Source organism: Myotis nattereri (assembly GCF_964212035.1).
Source record: "Myotis nattereri genome assembly, chromosome: 8".
NCBI classification, from domain to species: Eukaryota; Metazoa; Chordata; class Mammalia; order Chiroptera; family Vespertilionidae; genus Myotis; species Myotis nattereri.
The window spans coordinates 13,416,965-13,435,256 of NC_138083.1; the positions used below are offsets into that span (position 1 = coordinate 13,416,965).

General features: G+C 43.6%; 1 protein-coding gene across 1 annotated transcript in view; it reads right to left on the reverse strand.

Annotated features, from left to right (window-relative positions):
• CSE1L (chromosome segregation 1 like) overlaps positions 1-13,668 on the reverse strand; it is a 58,276-nt gene extending 44,608 nt beyond the window's left edge. Inside the window, exon 1 of the mRNA XM_081098035.1 lies at positions 13,559-13,668. The gene's annotated coding sequence lies outside the window, so the exon portion shown is untranslated. The remainder of the gene's footprint in view (positions 1-13,558) is intronic.
• Positions 13,669-18,292: the final 4,624 nt, after the last annotated feature.

Here is an 18,292-nt window from a genome sequence, read left to right on the forward strand (position 1 = left end):
ATGAAATCAATAAAAATAAATTTTAAAAAAATACAATAAATAAATAAACAATCCCATTTACCATTACAACATAAAAGTTAAGATATCTAGGAACAGCCGAAACCGGTTTGGCTCAGTGGATAGAGCGTCGGCCTGCGGACTGAAGGGTCCCAGGTTCGGTTCCGGTCAGGGGCATGTGCCTGGGTTGCGGGCACATCCCCAGTGGGAGATGTGCAGGAGGCAGCTGATTGATGTTTCTCTCTCATCGATGTTTCTAACTATCTCTCTCCCTTCCTCTCTGTAAAAGTTCAATAAAATATATTTAAAAAAAAAAAAAGATATCTAGGAATAAACTTAACCAAGAAGGTAAAAAAAAGACTTATACTCGGAAAACTATAGGACATTGAAAAAAAGGGAAGAAGAAATAAACAAGTGGAAGATTATACAGTGTTCATGGACTGGTAGAATTAACATCATTAAAATGTCCATACTACCCAAAGCAATCTATAAATTCAATGCATTCCCTATTAAATTAACAATGACGTATTTCACAGATCTAGAACAAACTCTCCAAAAATTTATATGGAATCAAAAAAGATCCCAAATAGCTGCAGCAATCTTGAGAAAGAATGACAAAGTTGGAGGGGTCACAATACCAGATATCAAGTTATACTACAAAGCCACTGTCGTCAAAATAGCCTGGTTCTGGCACAAGAATAGATAGATCAATGGAATAAAACAGAGTCCCCAGAAATCGACCCAAGCCATTACACTCAATTAATATTTAACAAAGGAGACAAGAACATACAATGGAGTTATCAAGAGAGTCTCTTCAATAAATGGTATTGGGGAAATTGGACAAATAGATGCAAACAAAATGAAACTAGACCACCAACTTACACCATACATGAGAATAAACTCAAAATGGATAAAAGACTTAGATTTAAATGTAAGACATGAAACCATAAAAATACTAGAAGAAATCACAGGCAGCAAAATCACAGACATCTCTCTTAGCAATATATTTACAGATATATCTCCTAGGATAGTGATGGCGAACTTATGACACGCGTGTCAGAGGTGACACGCGAACTCATTTTTTTGGTTGATTTTTCTTTGTTAAATGGCATTTAAATATATAAAATAAATATCAAAAATATAAGTCTTTGTTTTACTATGGTTGCAAATATCAAAAAATTTCTATATGTGACACGGCACCAGAGTTAAGTTAGGGTTTTTCAAAATGCTGACACGCCGAGCTCAAAAGGTTCGCCATCACTGTCCTAGGACAAAGGAAACTAAAGAGAAAAAAAACAAATAGGGACTACAGCAAAAGAAAAAGCCTCTGAATAGCAAAAGAAACCATCAACAAAACGAAAAGGGAGCCCACTGTATGGGAGAACATATTTGGCAATTACACCTCTGATAAAGGGTTAATCTCCAAAATATATAAAGAACTCATACAACTTAACATAAGGAAGACAAATAATCCAATTAAAAATGGGCAAAGGACCTAAAAAGACACTTCTCCAAAGTGGACATACAGATGGCCAAGAGACAAATGAAAAAATGCTCAACATCACTGTTCATCAGAGAGATGCAAATTAAAATGACTACAAGTATTACCTCACACCTGCCAGAATGGCTACCCTTAATAAATCAACAAATGACAAGAGTTGGCCATGATGTGGAGAAAAGGAACCCTTAGTACACTGCTGGTGAGAATGCAGACTGGTGCAGCCATTGTGGAAAACAGTACGATGTTTCCTGGGAAGAGAGATATATGTATATATATCCTATCTAATAAAAGAGAAACATGGTAATTAGCCGTACATCGCTACCCTTCCCATTGGTTAATCAGGGCGATATGCAAATTAACTGCCAGCCAAGATGGCAGCCGGCAGCCAGGCAGCTGAGAGCGAACATGAGGCTTGCTTGCTCCAGTGACGGAGGACTCCAATGTTCCCCGCCTGCCTTGCCGGCCTCTCAGCTGCAACTCTAGGCAACTATGTTGCAAATATAGAAGCTAAACAAAACCCCAGAAATCTGCTTTAGTCAGCCAGGCTTCAGCCAGCAGGACCGCAACATTGTTTCAGATACAGAAGGTAAACAAAGGTCAGAAACCTGCTTTCAGCAACCAAGCCTCAGAGCTAAAGCTGGCCCAGAATAAAAAAAAAAGAAAAAAAGGAGAGGTTGGGAGCTTCAGTCACCTGCCAGCCTGAAAACGGCCCTCAGCCCCTCACCCAGACTGGCCAGGCACCCCAGTGGGGACCCCCACCCTGAACCAGGACACCCTTCAGGGCAAACCAGCCAGCCCCCACCCATGTGCCAGGCCTCTATCCTATATAGTAAAAGGGTAATATGCCTCCCACCACCAGGATCAGCGAGGCCTCCCGGCATGACAGGGGGCAGCGACCAAACCCCCTGATCGTCCTGCGGCTCTGTGTGTGACAGGAGAAGGCGCCCTCACCCCCCCCCCACGGGCCCTGCCCTGTGTGTGACAGGGTAGAGCCATAACCTCCCCATCAGCCCTGCCCTAAGTGTGACAGTGGTGGCGCCCCAACCCCCTGATCGGCCCTGCTCTGTGTGTGACAGGGGGCGGTGCCCCAACTCCCCAATCGGCCCTGCTCTGAGCCCAAACAGGGGCTGCACCTAGGGATTGGGCTTGCCCTCTGCCACCCGGAGCAGGCCTAAGCCAGTAGGTCATTATCTCCTGAGGGGTCCCAGACTGCGAGAGGGCACAGGCCAGGCTGAGGGACCCCCCCACCCCCGTGCACAAATTTTTGTGCACCGGGCCTCTAGTATATATATAATTGGAACTGCCATTTGACCCAGTGATCCCACTTCTAGGATAATATCCTAAGAAACCTGAAACACCAATCAGAAAAAAATGCATGCACCCCTATGTTCATAGCAGCTCAATCCTATATAATAAAGAGCTAATATGCTAATTAGACCGCACAGCCAAACGACCGTCCGGACAAAGCCAGGGCTGTGAGGGCTGGCCGAGGCAGCAGGGACTGCGAGGGCTGGGGCCCCTTGCACAAATTTCGTGCATCAGGCCTCTAGTTTAAAATAGCTAAGAACTAGAAACAGCCCAAGTGCCCATCAGTAGACTAGTGGATAAAAAAGTTGTGGTACATTTACACCATGGAATACAATGCAGGAATAAAAAAGAAGGATCTCTTACCCTTTGATACAGCATGGAGGGACCTGGAGAGTATTATGCTAAGTGAAATAAACCAGTCAGAGGAAGACAAGTATCACATGATCTCACTCATACATGGACTCTAATGAACAAAATAAATTGATAACAAAATAGGTCCAGAGACATAGAGCATAGAACAGACTGCAGAATCTCAGAGGGAAGGTGGGTGAGTGGGAAGAGATCAACCAAAGAATTTGTATGCATATATGCAAAACCCACACACACAGACAATAGGGTGGTGGAGGCCTGGGGGGGAAGAGCCAGGCTAGAAGGGGTCAATGGGAGGAAAAAGGGGACATATGTAATACTTTCAACAATAAAGATTAAAAAATAAATTAAGCCCTAACTGGTTTTGCTCAGTGGATAGAGCATCGGCCTGCGGACTGAAGGGTCCCAGGTTCGATTTCAGTCAAGGGCATGTACCTTGGTTGCAGGCACATCCCCAGTAGGGGGTGTGCAGCAGGCAGCTGATCAATGTTTCTCTTTCATCAATGTTTCTAACTCTCTATCCCTCTCCCTTTCTCTCTGTAAAAAATCAATAAAATATATATTTAAAAAATAAAAAATTAAAAATAAATTAAAAATAAATTAAGATGGACAGAGGATCTGAATTAACATTTTTGCCAAGACATACAGATGGCCAACAAGTACATGCAAAGGTACTCAACATCACTGATCATCAGGGAAATGCAAATATAAACCATGAGCTATCCCCTAACACCTGTTAGAATGGCTACTGTCAAAAAGACAAGAAATGTCAAATGTTGGTGAGGATGTGGAGAAAGGGAACCCTGTTTACTGTTGGCAGGAATGTAAATTGGGGCAGTCACAAGTAGTTCCTAGGGACCTGGGGAAATGTAGCCTTTTCAGGGCACCCATGCACCAAATTAATCTGGGGCCTCTATGACAAAGAAAAAATTAAGTTCATAATAATTTTTGTAAAATGTATTAAAGCTAAGTAGAAAAGAGGTCAAGTATACATTATTCAAACTGTGCTAAAATTTACATATAGCCAAATGTATAGAAAAAACTAAAAATACACTCCAAATGTAAAGGGTGTTAATATCTACATGATAGATATGGGGAATTTTTATTCTCTTCATATTCTTCTAGATTGTTCTAATATACAACTAACTATGTATTATATTTACTATCACAAAATTATCAATCAAATTCAGGTGCTCAAAGAAGCTTAGAGACTAGCTGGAAGACAAGACAACTGAAATACCTACTACAGACCTATAATCCTTTTTCTCAGTATGTAAATTTATTTCACTAAAGAAGTAATGTGACCAGGCTGAGGTGGCTCAGTGTTGAGGTTTGATCTATGAACCAGGAAGTCATAGTTTGATTCCCATGGGGGCATGCAAAAGGCAGCCAATCAATGATTCTCTCCCTCTCCCTTCCTCTATGAAATCTATGAAAATAGATTAACAAAAGAAAAAGGAAAAAATATAATATGTTTGATTGTAGGATACTACCCAAAACCCCACTGGGATGTTGTATAATCCACAGTAAAAATTCTGAATTCAGAAACATATTTGTCCCCTGTAGTAGAAGTACCAAATGAATCACATATATAGCAACTTAACTGCTAGGAGGTTAAGAGAGTCGCTGGGTATTCAGTGGTCCAAGTTTTCCCAGCGGCTCTGAGTCTTGCTTGAACTGAACTTGAAGGACATGGAAAGGCAAAGTACAAGGACCCAACTCATGAAGGAAATAGTGAGCAAAGTAACAGACACAGGAAGAGTACATCGCCCCTTTGGGGAATGTGGACTTGGAGGCTGAGATCAGTTAATGTGGGTTCCTCAATACTTAAGAGTTTCATGATGTAATGTACAATAGGGATGTTTTTTAGAAATGGGTAAAAATTTAATGCACGTGGAATATAGGACCTCTGGGCTGGTAATGGTTTAAAAAGAACAGCCAGATGGGAATTAGGAAGAGGAAGAAGCCTATGACTCTGAGATTTTGAATAAGACTTAAAGGCATGGCTCAGTGATTGAGCCTCAACCTATAAACCAGGATGTCAGGATTCTATTCCCAGTCAGGGCACATGTCTGGGTTGCAGGCTCATTCCCCAGTGTGGAGCATGCAAGAGGCAGCTGATCAATGATTCTCTCTCATCACTGATGTTTCTATCTCTCTCTCCCTCTTCTTTCCTCTCTGAAATCAATGTGTGTGTGTGTGTGTGTGTGTGTGTCTGTGTAAATAAAGGGGGGGAGGGGCGTTAGAAATGGGCAATAAGCTAATGCTGTGCTTGTGCAGAGTACTACTCCACAACCAGAAACTACACCTTCTAAGGAGGACAACCTGTTTGAATCTATCTATAGTCTCCTTACTACTATTGTCCTTTCCCTTAATTAGAAAACATTTTTATCAAAAGGGAAGCCAATATTTTGACTGAGTTAATAGATACCACCACCTGTCTATTCACTTCCTTCCACCCGGAACAAACCACACTATGGAGATGAATTATCAAATCCCATTCAACCGCACACACAATTTATTAAGAGGCCACCCTTTCTGGTTTTTATGTCAAAAGTTTGGAAGGTGCAACACATATTCCTCCCTTTTTGGAGATTCACTTTAAAGATTTCAGGAACTCCAACAGAATATTCTCAGCTTAACACTGTTTAATCCAGAATTCCTGCATTACTTGGCCACTTTATTATGGAACACTTTTTGAAAAGCAATGATTTAATCAACTCACTTTCCATTCTTTTTTCCTGTGTTGAAATGCTGACACTGAAATCTTGAAAATTTACTGTTGCAAAGCAAAATCATTTACATCAATGTACAGTAGGTCCTCGGGTTATGTCGAAGATCCATTCCTACGTTGCGATGTATTGCGATTTTGCCGTAAGGCGGAACCCACCTACATAAGCACCTACATCACTCACATGGAGCACATACACAGCAGTAATGAAGTGAAACAGTAAAAAAACTTAAAAGAAAGATAACAATTCCTGACCTTTTACTTGTGGTAAATAAATAATAAAAAACATAAAGCACATATGTACATACGTCGAAATGACGGAACTTTTTTTTTTTTATAAATGAATGGGAGATGGCCACATAACCACAAAACGACATATGTCGAGTCCAACGTAACCCGAGGACTGTCTGTATATGAACTAAAAACAAAAACAAACCACCTGGTCTTTCTTTGCCACATGTAAATTTATTCTATCTTTTGAGATTTATGCTAGAAACTGTGTGTGTGTGTGTGTGTGTGTGTGTGTCGGGAGGATTACAGTGGTTAACTAGATCTATTTTACTGAGTTTTAAAATACTAAATTCAAATCTGCATTTCACTTTCTTTTGTGTGTATGTGTCGGGAGGATTACAGAGGTTAGCTAGATCTATCTTACTGAGTTTTTAAATAAACTCAAATCTGCATTTCACTTTCTTCATTTTGTACCTGTAGCACTATACATATCTCAATCAAAATCTCTCAGACCCCTCATAATTATACATATTAAAAATCCAAACAAGAGTCCCATGCAATCTGGCACCTGTCAACTTCATTTCCTAACTTCTCCTTGCCTTGTCTCACACTATGTTCCAGCCACAAAAGCCTTCTTTCTATTTCTTGAACCAGCAAAGACACTTCTCTGTGCCTGTAATACTGCTCTTCCTTCTAATTTGATATTGAGTATCATTCAACTGTCAGCTATCAACTCTTCAAAAGGGTCTTCCTCACCTATTATGTACCTTATCCTTGTTATACTATTAACAGCATTAATCATCATCTGAAGTATCTTTGACTTATTTTCTGTTAAAGTCCTTAGGACAGGGGACTTTGTATATTTTTGTCTCTATATGCCCAGGACCTTCAACATTGCCTGGCACATAGTAGACATTCAGTAAGCATTTGATGCATGAACTAACGAATGAGGCAATGTTAGCCAGCCAGCTAAAACATAAATCCCATTCTGAACTACAGACTATTCTGGGATCAGCTACTAGCAGCCCCAACAGAATGCAGGAACTCAGTTACATGTCAGATAAAGAAATGACCAAATTGCTGTCATAATTAATTTTTTTTTAATATATTTTATTGATTTTTTACAGAGAGGAAGGGAGAGAGATAGTTAGAAACATCGATGCCCGCAACCAACGTACATGCCCTTGACCGGAATCGAACCTGGGACCTTTCAGTCCGCAGGCCGACGCTCTATCCACTGAGCCAAACCGGTTTCGGCCATAATTAATTTGTTTATTCAAAAGAGCTTTCAAGAAAGAAGTGAGCCCCACCCGGTTTGGCTCAGTGGATAGAGCATTGGCCCTCAGAACGAAGGGTCCCAGGTTCAATTACAGTCAAGGCCATATACCTCAGTTGCAGGCCTAATCCCCATCTCCCTGGAGGCAACCAATTGATGTGTCTTTTTCACACTGAAGTTTTTCTGTCTCTCCCCCTCCCTTCCACTCTAAAAATCAATGGAGTCCAGCTGGTGTCTCTCAGTGGTTGGACACTGACCCATGAACCAGACAGATCACGGTTAGATTCCCGGTCAGGGCACATGCGTGTGTTGCAGGCTTGATCCCCAGTAGGGGGTGCAGGAGGCAGCAGATAAAATTCAAAAAAGTGAATTTGAAATCTGTCCTGTATTACTGTTCATACATGGCAGTGCTTATATTTTTGCCTCAGGGATTTGCACTTACTGTCCCATTTGCCTGACAGCTCTGTCCCTGGAGAGCTGCATGGCTCACTGCCCACTTCATTCAGGTCTCTTTTCAAATGTCATCTCTTTTCAGAGATGCCTTCTTGGGCTGTCCTCTCTCAGAGAGCACTCACCCAATCTCCATTCCCTTACTCTATTTTTCTAAATAAATTTATCAGGGGAGAACCAAGATGGCGGCGTAAGGTACAGACCTGTGCGTGCTGTCTCCCACAACAACATCGAGACTACCAACTATAAAAGAAACAGTTGTCATTCAGAACCATGGGAAAGCTGGCCCAGTGGACGCTCTACAACTGGAAGAAAGAAGAGCATTGAGACTGAGTAGGTTGTGCAGAGGCTCCAAGAACGGAGGTACAGAATCGCGCACCAGGGTAGCTGCAACTGGATTCGCGGTATTTTTAAATCAGAAGGGGATGTGGACTCTCAAATCCACTGAGCGTGTTTGGAGTGGGATTCTGAGGACTCAGACCCCTACGGGGAGAAGTGGGACGGCCTTGCAATGGACCGGAGAGCGAGAGTGGCTGTCTTGTGGAACTGCTTGCCGGCATTCGGGGACAGCACTCAGGACGTGAGTCGCGGAGAGACCATTGCCCTTGGCCCCGCCCTGGTGATTCCTGGGAACCCCGCCCTACTCAAATTACATCCCCAACAAAGCTGTGCTAGTGACACAAAGAGAACCAACTATGCTTTTGCAGCCCAGCCCAGCAGAATGCAGATTTCAACTCCTCACATACATAAGGAACACAATAAAGAAGCAGAATCAGGCTCAGAGGAAGCCGGAGCCGGACACAGCTGGGCCGGCAACGTGGAACCGCTGTACCAGCAAATGCACAGGCAGGCCCACCAGATCCAGTCTCACATGGGATGCTGGGTGACAGCAGACAGGCAGTCTGTGCACTTGGTAGAAAACGAAATCCAAGCAAGCATACCAGATATTCAGCCACCAGGAACGCCTGGAGATTTTGCCCAGCAGGGAGCCGCCCAACAAAGGACAGAATGCCAAACTTCGTGTTGCTGAGACGGCCCCTGGTGAGGCTGGGACGGCCCCAGCAAGGGTGGGATGCCCCGGTGGGGTTGAGATGCCCCGGTGAGGTTGAAACGGGCCCGGTGAGGCTGAAACAGTCCCGGTGAGGTTGAGATGGCCCCGGTGGGGTGAGACAGCCCGGTGAGGTTGAAATGGCCCCGGTGAAGTTGAATCGGCCCCAGTGAGGTCGAGAGGGCACCAGTGAGGTTGCAACGGCCCCGGTGAGATTGAAACGGCCCCGGTGAGGTTGAAACGGCCCCGGTGAGGTTGAGACGGCCCCGGTGAGGCCAAGACAGCACCGGTGAGGTTGGGACGGCCCCAGTGAGGTTGAGACGGCCCCGGTGAGCCTGCGACGGCCCCGGTGAGGTTAAAACGGCCCCTGTGAGGTTGAGGCAGCCTGTGAGGCTGAAACGGCCCCCGTGAGGTGGGGACGGCCCCTGGGAAGCTGAGACGGCCCCTGGGAAGCTGAGAAAAATACCACATGAACTCACTCATTTATGGATAATAAGAAACATTACAGACTGATGAACAAAAATGGATACAGAGGCAGAGCAGCATTGAGCAGAATGTCAAACTACAGTGGGAACCCTGGGGAGGGTTGTGGGGAGTAGGAGATCAACCGAAGGACTTATATGCATGCATATGAGAATAAGTAATGGACACAAGACACTGGGGGGTGGGGGAAGCTGGGGGAATGTCAAGGGGGAGAAAAAAGGAGACGTGTGTAATACTCTTTGTAATACTTTAAGAAATAAAAAAAATATAAATAAAATAAAATGTAGCTGCTAGGAAAAAAATTAAATAAATAAATAAATTTATCAGGCACATTAATTTGCTTTCTTGTTTACTGTGCCTCTCCTTCCATGAGTAGGAACTTTGTGTTTTCTTCACTGCAATCTCTCTAGTGCTTTACAACAATGATGAGCACCTACTACATACTATCATCGATCTGTTGTACTATTTTCAAAAGCTACATGCCCTTGATCGATTTTTCCATCAAAAGCATTATGTTTTTTCACATTTATTCTGGTCAACTGTGACAAACAGGAAGAAGTGAAGACAAATGATTCTAAGGCCACGTGATAGAATAACCCTAAAATGACAAAGTTGAGGTGCTAGGATAAAACTATTTTTAAGTTTTTAAAAAAAGCATGTTGGGGGAAAAAGTGTGTGTGTGGGGGGGGGGAGGATGATGTTTCATAAATATGCATGCTACAATCTCTGAAAGTTAAAATACTACATAGATCCTAGAATTTTAATGTTAGATAAGGCACTAAATATTTGTCAACAAACCCTTTTTATATCTCCTTAGTGATAATGTCTATAAAACCAAATTGTAAGCTTAGCCCCGATTTGGAGAAGCATGACAAACCAGGTAATTTTAGAGAATACTCCACAGGTATTCACAATATATTGGCAAGATCCAGGTCTAATTAAGTTCTTATTTGACCACAGATGAAGGTACTTTGACACTTTAAAATATTAAATATACGATCTGAAGAGAAACCAGAATGATATATATATATTATACATTAAATATATAAATGTAAAGTGTTATTGAATTTAAAATAAAGACTCAAACTAGAAATGGAAAATTCACTATTTTGTCTTTAAATGAGGGCTGATACTGAACTTTCACCACAAAGCTATCTTTGGAAATCCTTATCAATACACACACACAGAAAAATAAAAAACATGTACCACAACAAATCAATTATGACAGATTTATCTAAATTCTAAGCTTTTCCTGTTGAATGGCTGTAGCTAAGTCTTGCCTCTTCCCACAGGCCCACAGGTATAGATGAAGACTTTTGGAATAAAAGTTTTGCTTTCCAATGCCATCTCACAGACATCTATGACATAAGCTAATCCAACATGGGTACCTTTTCTTTAGATACTTCCTCCACTTTAGAGAACCATTCCTGATGCCTTACATCTGGAGAAAGGAAAAGAGATCCAATGTATGAAAACTATCTGGCACACATACATTAAGAACATAACCCAATCCTAGACGGTTTGGCTCAGTGGATAGAGTGTCACCCTGCAGACTGAAGAGTCTCGGATTTGATTCTGGTCAAGGGCACCTGCCGGGGTTGCAGCTCAATCCCTCATAGGGAGTGTGCAGGAGGCAGCCAATCAGTGATTCTCTCTAATCACTGATATTTCTACCTCTCTCTCCCTTTCCCTTCCTCTCTGAAATCAATAAAAATGCATTAAAAAGAAAAAAAAGAACATAACCCAACATCTCTCCACCCTCTGCTTTCTGCTCACAGGACCACACATCTTAGCATCAAATCTAAACTCTTTAAATTGCCTACAAAGCCCTATGTGACCTGGTCCCTGGAAACCTCTCTCTTCTTCACTCTAGCAAGCTCCATTTTCCTAATATCCCATTATTCCAAGGTTGTTCCTGTCCTTGAGCTCCTGTACTTTCTATTCCCTCTGCCTGGGAATGTCTGTCCCCTCACCTTTCCATGGCTGGTCTCAGCTCAAATGTCACCTCCTCTGAGAAGCCTTCTTCATCATCAAATCACCTGTTACTTGTCCCTATCTGAAACTATCTAATTCATTTATCTGTATTGTTGTCCCCCATCCCCAAACATAAGCTACCCAAGGGACGGAACCTTGTCCATTTTTGCTTCTTCACTATTATCTCAGAGATTAACAGGCAAATAATGTTCATAAATATGCATGCTACAATCGCTGAAAGTTAAAATACTACATAGATCCTAGAATTTTATAAGTTTAAAGCTCAATGAAGTTTAAAAGGAACAAATTAATTCCAAAACTAGAGCAGTGCTCTCCAACCGATCTAATCCTGTATAGAAAATGGTTTCCCTCTGTTCCAGCCCCCAGCTAGCAGAAATCAAAGTAATCATAAAGGGAGAAAATTCCCTTGCACTGATGGAAAGAAGTGAATTATGCAAAAAAAAAAAAAAAAAAAATGGAAACACAAAAAAGAGTCCAAACAGTGTACAGATGATGTGCTGTAGAACTGTGCACCTGAAACCTGTGTAATTATGTTAGCCAGTGTCACTTCAATAAATTCAATAAAAAGGGTAAAAAAGAGCCGAAACCGGTTTGGCTCAGTGGATAGAGCGTCGGCCTGCGGACTGAAGGGTCCCAGGTTCGATTCCGGTCAAGGGCATGTACCTGGGTTGCGGGCATATCCCCAGTGGGAGATGTGCAGGAGGCAGCTGATCGATGTTTCTCTCTCATCAATGTTTCTAACTCTCTATCTCTCTCCCTTTCTCTCTGTAAAAAAATCAATAAAATATATTTTTTTTAAAAAAAAAAGGGTAAAAAAGAAAAAAAGGCCAAAAATTCCAGTATGGGGGTCCACAGAAAGGAGAAAATGAGCACTGGTGAGATCCAAGAGTACAAAATCCCCTTCTGTGGCTCCAAGGAATAGTAATAATTGTGCACCTGGCGGTGGCAAGCCCTGGCCACTTGGACACAGCAGTGAACAAGACAGGCAAAAAAAAAAGCAAGGCCCTTGCACTCCAAGTTTACATTTTAGCAGTCAAGGCAGACTATAAACAAGTCAACTATTAAGTGATTATAGATGACGATCGATGCATGAAGTATATTAAAACTAGTGCGAAGTGATGAAGAGTTGAGGAGAGGTTGGTCAAAGAAGGTCTAACTAAGGTGAGTAAAACTTGAAGGACAGGGAGCCAGCCTTGTAAAGGTCTGATGTTGGTCATTTCCACGCAAATGAAAGGCACGTCCAAATGCTCTATAATGGGCATGAGCTTGGAACATTTAAGAAAAAAGAAAGGCAGGTCAGTATGTCTACCGTGGCCAGCGAGGAAAGATGGGTGGGGGAAGCAGACAATGAGATGGGACTATACAGCGCGGTAATAACTCAGTGGGTCCTCACAGCCACTTTACCAGGCAGACTGTTTTCAACCCCATTTTGCAGATAAGGAAGTGGAGGCTCGGCCCTAGGCTACGCTCCCAGGGAGAGGCTAAATCTTAGAACGAACCCGGGCGTTCTAATTCCAAAGCCCATGCTCCGAATGACCAAACCATATCGCGTTTCCCCCAAGAGGGGTATCCGTTATTACAGGGCAGGTACATGGACTAGAATTTAATCCTGACAAACAACTCAGCAGAGTGAGATCACCATGCCCATTTTACAGTCGGAGAGAACGAAGCACACTCCTCCTTAGGAAGGTGAGTCCAGGGAAGGGGCGGTCGGGGGGCGGCCGGCATCCCCAGCCGTGCAGCCAGACAGGCCTTGCCGCGCCACTCCACCCACGTTGCGGGTGACTGGGCCCCGAGAACGGACGCGCGGCCATGGCCAATGAGAGGAGGTCTTCACGAGCGACACGCGGCGGCGCAGCCAATCAGAACGGCGCGAAAGGGGAAGGGGCGGGCGCTCGGGCGCGTTAGGCCGCGCCGCGGCTGCCCTCGACCCGCTACAGGCCCGGCGACCCTCAGACCTGAGACAGCGCGAGGCGAGACGAGGAGAGGCCGGTGAGCGAAGGCAAAGACCTTGTTCCAGGGCTCTGCCCGACACGCAGGCCCACATTCCGTTCTCTCCCAGAGGCGCGGTCCTTGCTCCCCAGCGCTCGGGAATGCAGGGAGTGCCTAGGCCCTTCCCCAGCGGGATTCCGAGGACACCCTGCCAGGCCGTGCACGCCCCGGCCTTACCTGGTGGAAATACGGGATCAGAGAAGAAAATCTCGGCCGCGGACTGCAGCCGTACTACCCACTCCTGCCGCCGTTCCACCTCACATTCAAACCCGGCAAAATGGCGCGGCGGCGAGGCTGTGGTCTGGGCGCATGCGTGAACAGGGTAGAGGCACGGGGCGGGGCACGGGGCGGAACCCCGCCCACCCAAATTCGAAGGACCAATCTCTGATTTGCATGCCCTGGCGCTGTGTTTGCGCTGACGTCACAAGCGACAATGCCCTTCGGTTCAGGCGGTTCTAAGGGGCTCCACAATCCCCATTTTCCTGAAATAAACACAGATTAAGTGAGTGGCTGCTGGATTGTGGCCTATTTTGGTGTCAGGACTTGATGTCATGCACGTAGTAAGTTTTGAACGAACTGCCCAAAGTCATGTCCATAGCAACTCAGAGATGTAGCTTGAAACAGAATAAACAAGATAAATTCATATCGTTATAAGTGCTATGAGGATAAAATTAAAACCGGGATGATATGACAGGCAGTGACTTGGAAGGTCAATGGGAGGGTCCTAGAAGGGCTCTGAACAGGTGAAAATTGGCTCGAGTTTCAACAAGGAGACAGGTGAGTGTAAATCAGCCTGGAGAGCATTTCAGGCGGAGGGGAGGTCAGTAGCAAAGGCTCTAAGTCAGGAGTAAGACTGGGGCTTAATGAAGTGGAGCCTGTTACAAGATGAAATCAGGCCAGCCTGGGCCAGACAATGTAGGCCTCATAAGCCAGTGTTTGAACTATGTCTTAAGTGCATGACCTCCACATTTATATTTTAAAAGGCCCACCAGTTGCTGCTTGGAGAATGAACTGTATGGGGGGCGGGAGTGAAGAACATGAAGAGCAGGGAGACCAGTGAGAAGGCTGCTGGAGACATCCAGGAAGATTTTATGGCCTGATCTAGGGTGTGTAGCATGAATATGGAGAGAAGTGGACAGCTTCAGGATATATCTTGGAAGTAGAGCCCTTAGGATCTTATGATACCTTAAGTGTAGGCAAGAGAGGACCCAATGGGCACTTATGGAAATCCAAGCCTTCAGTTTTGGCCTCCTCCCCCCACAGGCCCAGCTGTCTCCACTCAGAGCCCATCTCTTAGAATTGCTAGTTTGCTACTCCTAGGACTGAAGGGCACATTATTTGGTCATCATTCGAGGAAACAAATATAAGAACACAAAATTATACAGACACTGAGAAATGCTCTTCTTCTAGATCTCTGAATGACTGGCTTCCTCTGTGCACTCAGTTCTCAGCACCTGATGAATGACTGTCCAAACCTCTGCCCTAAAAGAGGATCAAACTCCAACATGGCTTCTAGTAGCATAAGGCCATTTCCCTAGGACAAGTGAAGCACAGGTTGTTCAATGCTGACAGGAGAATTTGTTTTTCTAGCCAACACCGGAGGAAAGGCCCCAAATACCCTTTCTTAGAGCATTTGATAAAAAGGGCTTACAACTGTAAACTTTTCCTCTGTCCCTTTGAGAATGTGTATGTGTCTTCCACAATTCAGCAGTGTCCTTCCTAAGGGCCTGAAAGCCAATCCTTTGAAATGGAATCATCAGGAAGGTAGCTCCCCTGGAAGCCTAACTTAGGAAAATGCTAGCTAGCAGACACAGCTGGCCTAGTCACTTTTTTTTTTAAGGGAGCAGGCTCTTCATTTTTAGATATCCTCACCTGAGGCTTTCCCCATTGATTTTTAGAGGGAGTGGAAGGGAGGGGGAGAAACATGATTGTGAGAGAGACATCTATTGGTTGCCTGCTGCACGTGCCCCGACTAGGGACAGGGGATCAAGCCTGCAACCGAGCTATGTGCCCTTGACCAGAATCAAACCTGGGACCCTTCAGTCCACAGCACAAAGCTCTATCCACTGAGCCAAACTGGCTAAGGCTGGTCTAATCACTTATATGTTGATCAGCCCTTTGTAACTTTCACTTGAGCCCCTGCTCTCTCCCTTACTCCCTCATCCTCCCTCTAAAATGTCCAGTCAGCTCTGCACAAGTCAGAATGGAGCTCAGCTTTCTCCCCTACTGTCAGTAGTTACTGAAGAAAATCTGTGTGCACAGCCTTATCAATCTTTGGCTGTGCTTATCTTTGACAGCACTCTGTCACATATAAAAGCAATTCCTATGGATAAAATGTAAAAAGTTGATGTTCTTGAATGAAAAGGTTATGGACATAAGTTTTGGTAAAAGTACTCATCATAGCCACAAACCCTACAAGATTTGACCCCTGCCAACCTGCCTGACCTCATCACCTTCCTCCTTCCTCCCCTTCACCCTCTCACAGCTCAGCTACTCTTCCTTCCTTTCTGTTCTTCCAAGCTCCAAGCTTATTGCCACCGTAGAGCATTCATACTTGCTCTTCCCTCTGCCTAAAATGCTCTTTTTCTAGATCCCTGAATGACTGGCTCCCTCTGTACATTCAGATTCCAGTTCAAATGTCACCTCCTCAAAGAGGCCTTCCACCTGTCTTGACATTATCCACTCTCCACCACCCAATAACATGACATTTAGGGTTGCCAGACTTAGAAAATGAAATACAGGACACCCAGTTCAATGTGAATTTCAGAAAAGCAATGCATAATTCTTAGTATAAATGTTGTATGGAACATATTTATACTAAAATAACCATCCATGGTTTACCTAAAATTCACATTGAATGAGGTGTCTTGCATTGTATCTGCCACCCTTAGCTCCATTTTATCATCTGTTTTCTTTTTTTTTTTATTTGAGAGAAATAGAAAAAAACAAACAAACATTGATTTGTTGTTCCACTTATTTATACATTCATTGGTTGGCTCTTGTATGGGCCCTGATGAAGGTCAAACCCACAACCTTGATGTATCAGGACAATGCTTTAACCAACTAAGCTATCTGCCGGGGCTCATTCTGTTTTCTTCATAACATTTGATTGTCTCTTTGTTAATTCTTTTTCCTCCAGCTGACGACTCTATTAGGACCAAGGATTTTATCTTATTTACAGCTGTACCCCAGCACCTAGCACATAGTAGCTGCTCAATAAGTATTTGTTGAATGTGGAATGAAATGCCCTATAGAAGTAGGCAAAGTCTATTGAAAAAGGTATGTTATTAGAACATTGGGGGAAAAGATGTATTTTTACCATTGCAGCAATAGTACAAGTAATCACCTTCATTAGACTAATCTGCTCTCCTGGACATTTTCCTCTGGTTCTGGTGAGAATGAACCTAATGACGTAACAGTTCCATCTTTGAGAGCAAATCAGAAGGAGGCTGGCTGGCACCCTGCATCAGTGTAGCATCTCTGCCAGTTTCTGCAGGAAGCCCTTGAGCTGTGCCAAGATTATAATGTCTATAGACATAGCTCTAGGGGTGCTCTCTCTCCTCACCCTTTGCAACCACAAGAAGAGTGAGTCGTGATCTTATTGCTGGTGAAGGGTCTTGCTTTCAATTTGTAAAAAATGCAACATCTCTGAAGAACAATAAAGCACAATGAAACAAGGTCTGTCTGTATTCATGTAGTTTTCTTTCTTGCCAAACTCCAATAAACCCATCTATCTAGTGTTGACCTTCTGAACAGATGAGTTATCTATGATGTGTTCCACAAGGAAGATAATTTTATCTTTTATTGGGACACTTCTGGCTGTGTTTGGAAAGAGCAAGTCTCTTTTTTGTTTAATATCATTGGGGTGCCAAAGAGTATTGACAGCTGAAATTGAGAGATGTCAGGTTGTGGTTTTTTACCTTTTTAAAAATGGAGGCAGTTTTCTTTCTTTTTAAACATGCATGCACATGATAAATACTTCACACAGGAAAAACAACAAATAGCATTTGGTCTTTCACTAATCAGGACATCAGCTGTAGGTGATATATCGAATTTATGTCCTCTATGCCCTTATTTTTAACATGTTCTTTACCTGATGTTCTCTGAGAGGCATGTGAGTCTCGCATCAGGATCCTGGCTTTGTCATTGTTCTTTAAATTTTTTTATTGATTTGAGAGAAGGGGGGAGGGACATCGATTTGTTGTTATACTTATTTATGCATTCATTGTTTGCTTTTTGTACGTGCTCTGACCAAAATCGAACATGCAACCTTGGTGTATGGAGACGATGCTCTAACCAACTGAGCTACCTGCCCAGGGCGGGTTTCTATTTTGAAGTTATTAGGTATTTAAAGGTTCATACCATTTCATTTTTTAAAAAATTTTTCATTACTCCTTACTTGAGGATATTTTTTCTTAAAAAAAATAAATATTTAGCCGTGGCCAGTTTGGCTCAGTGGATAGAGCGTCGGCCTGCGGACTGAAAGGCCCCAGGTTCGATTCCGGTCAAGGGCATGTACCTTGGTTGCGGGCACATCCCCAGTGGGGAGTGTGCAGGAGGCAGCTGATCGATGTTTCTGACTCTCAATCTCTCTCCCTTCCTCTCTGTAAAAAATCAATAAAATATATTAAAAATAAATAAATAAATAAATAAATAAATATTTAGCACCATAGCTGGTTTGGCTCAGTGGATAGAGCATTACATCAGCCTGTGGACTGAAAGGACCCAGGTTTGATTGCGTTCAAGGGCACGTACCTGGGTTGCAGGCTCCTCCCTGGCCCAGGCCCTGGTCAGGGTGCATACATGAGGGAACCAATTGATGTGTTTCTCTCAAATCAATATTTCTCTCCATCTTCCCCTCTCTCTTCCACTCTCTCTAAAATAAAATCAATGGGCCCTAACTGGTTTGGC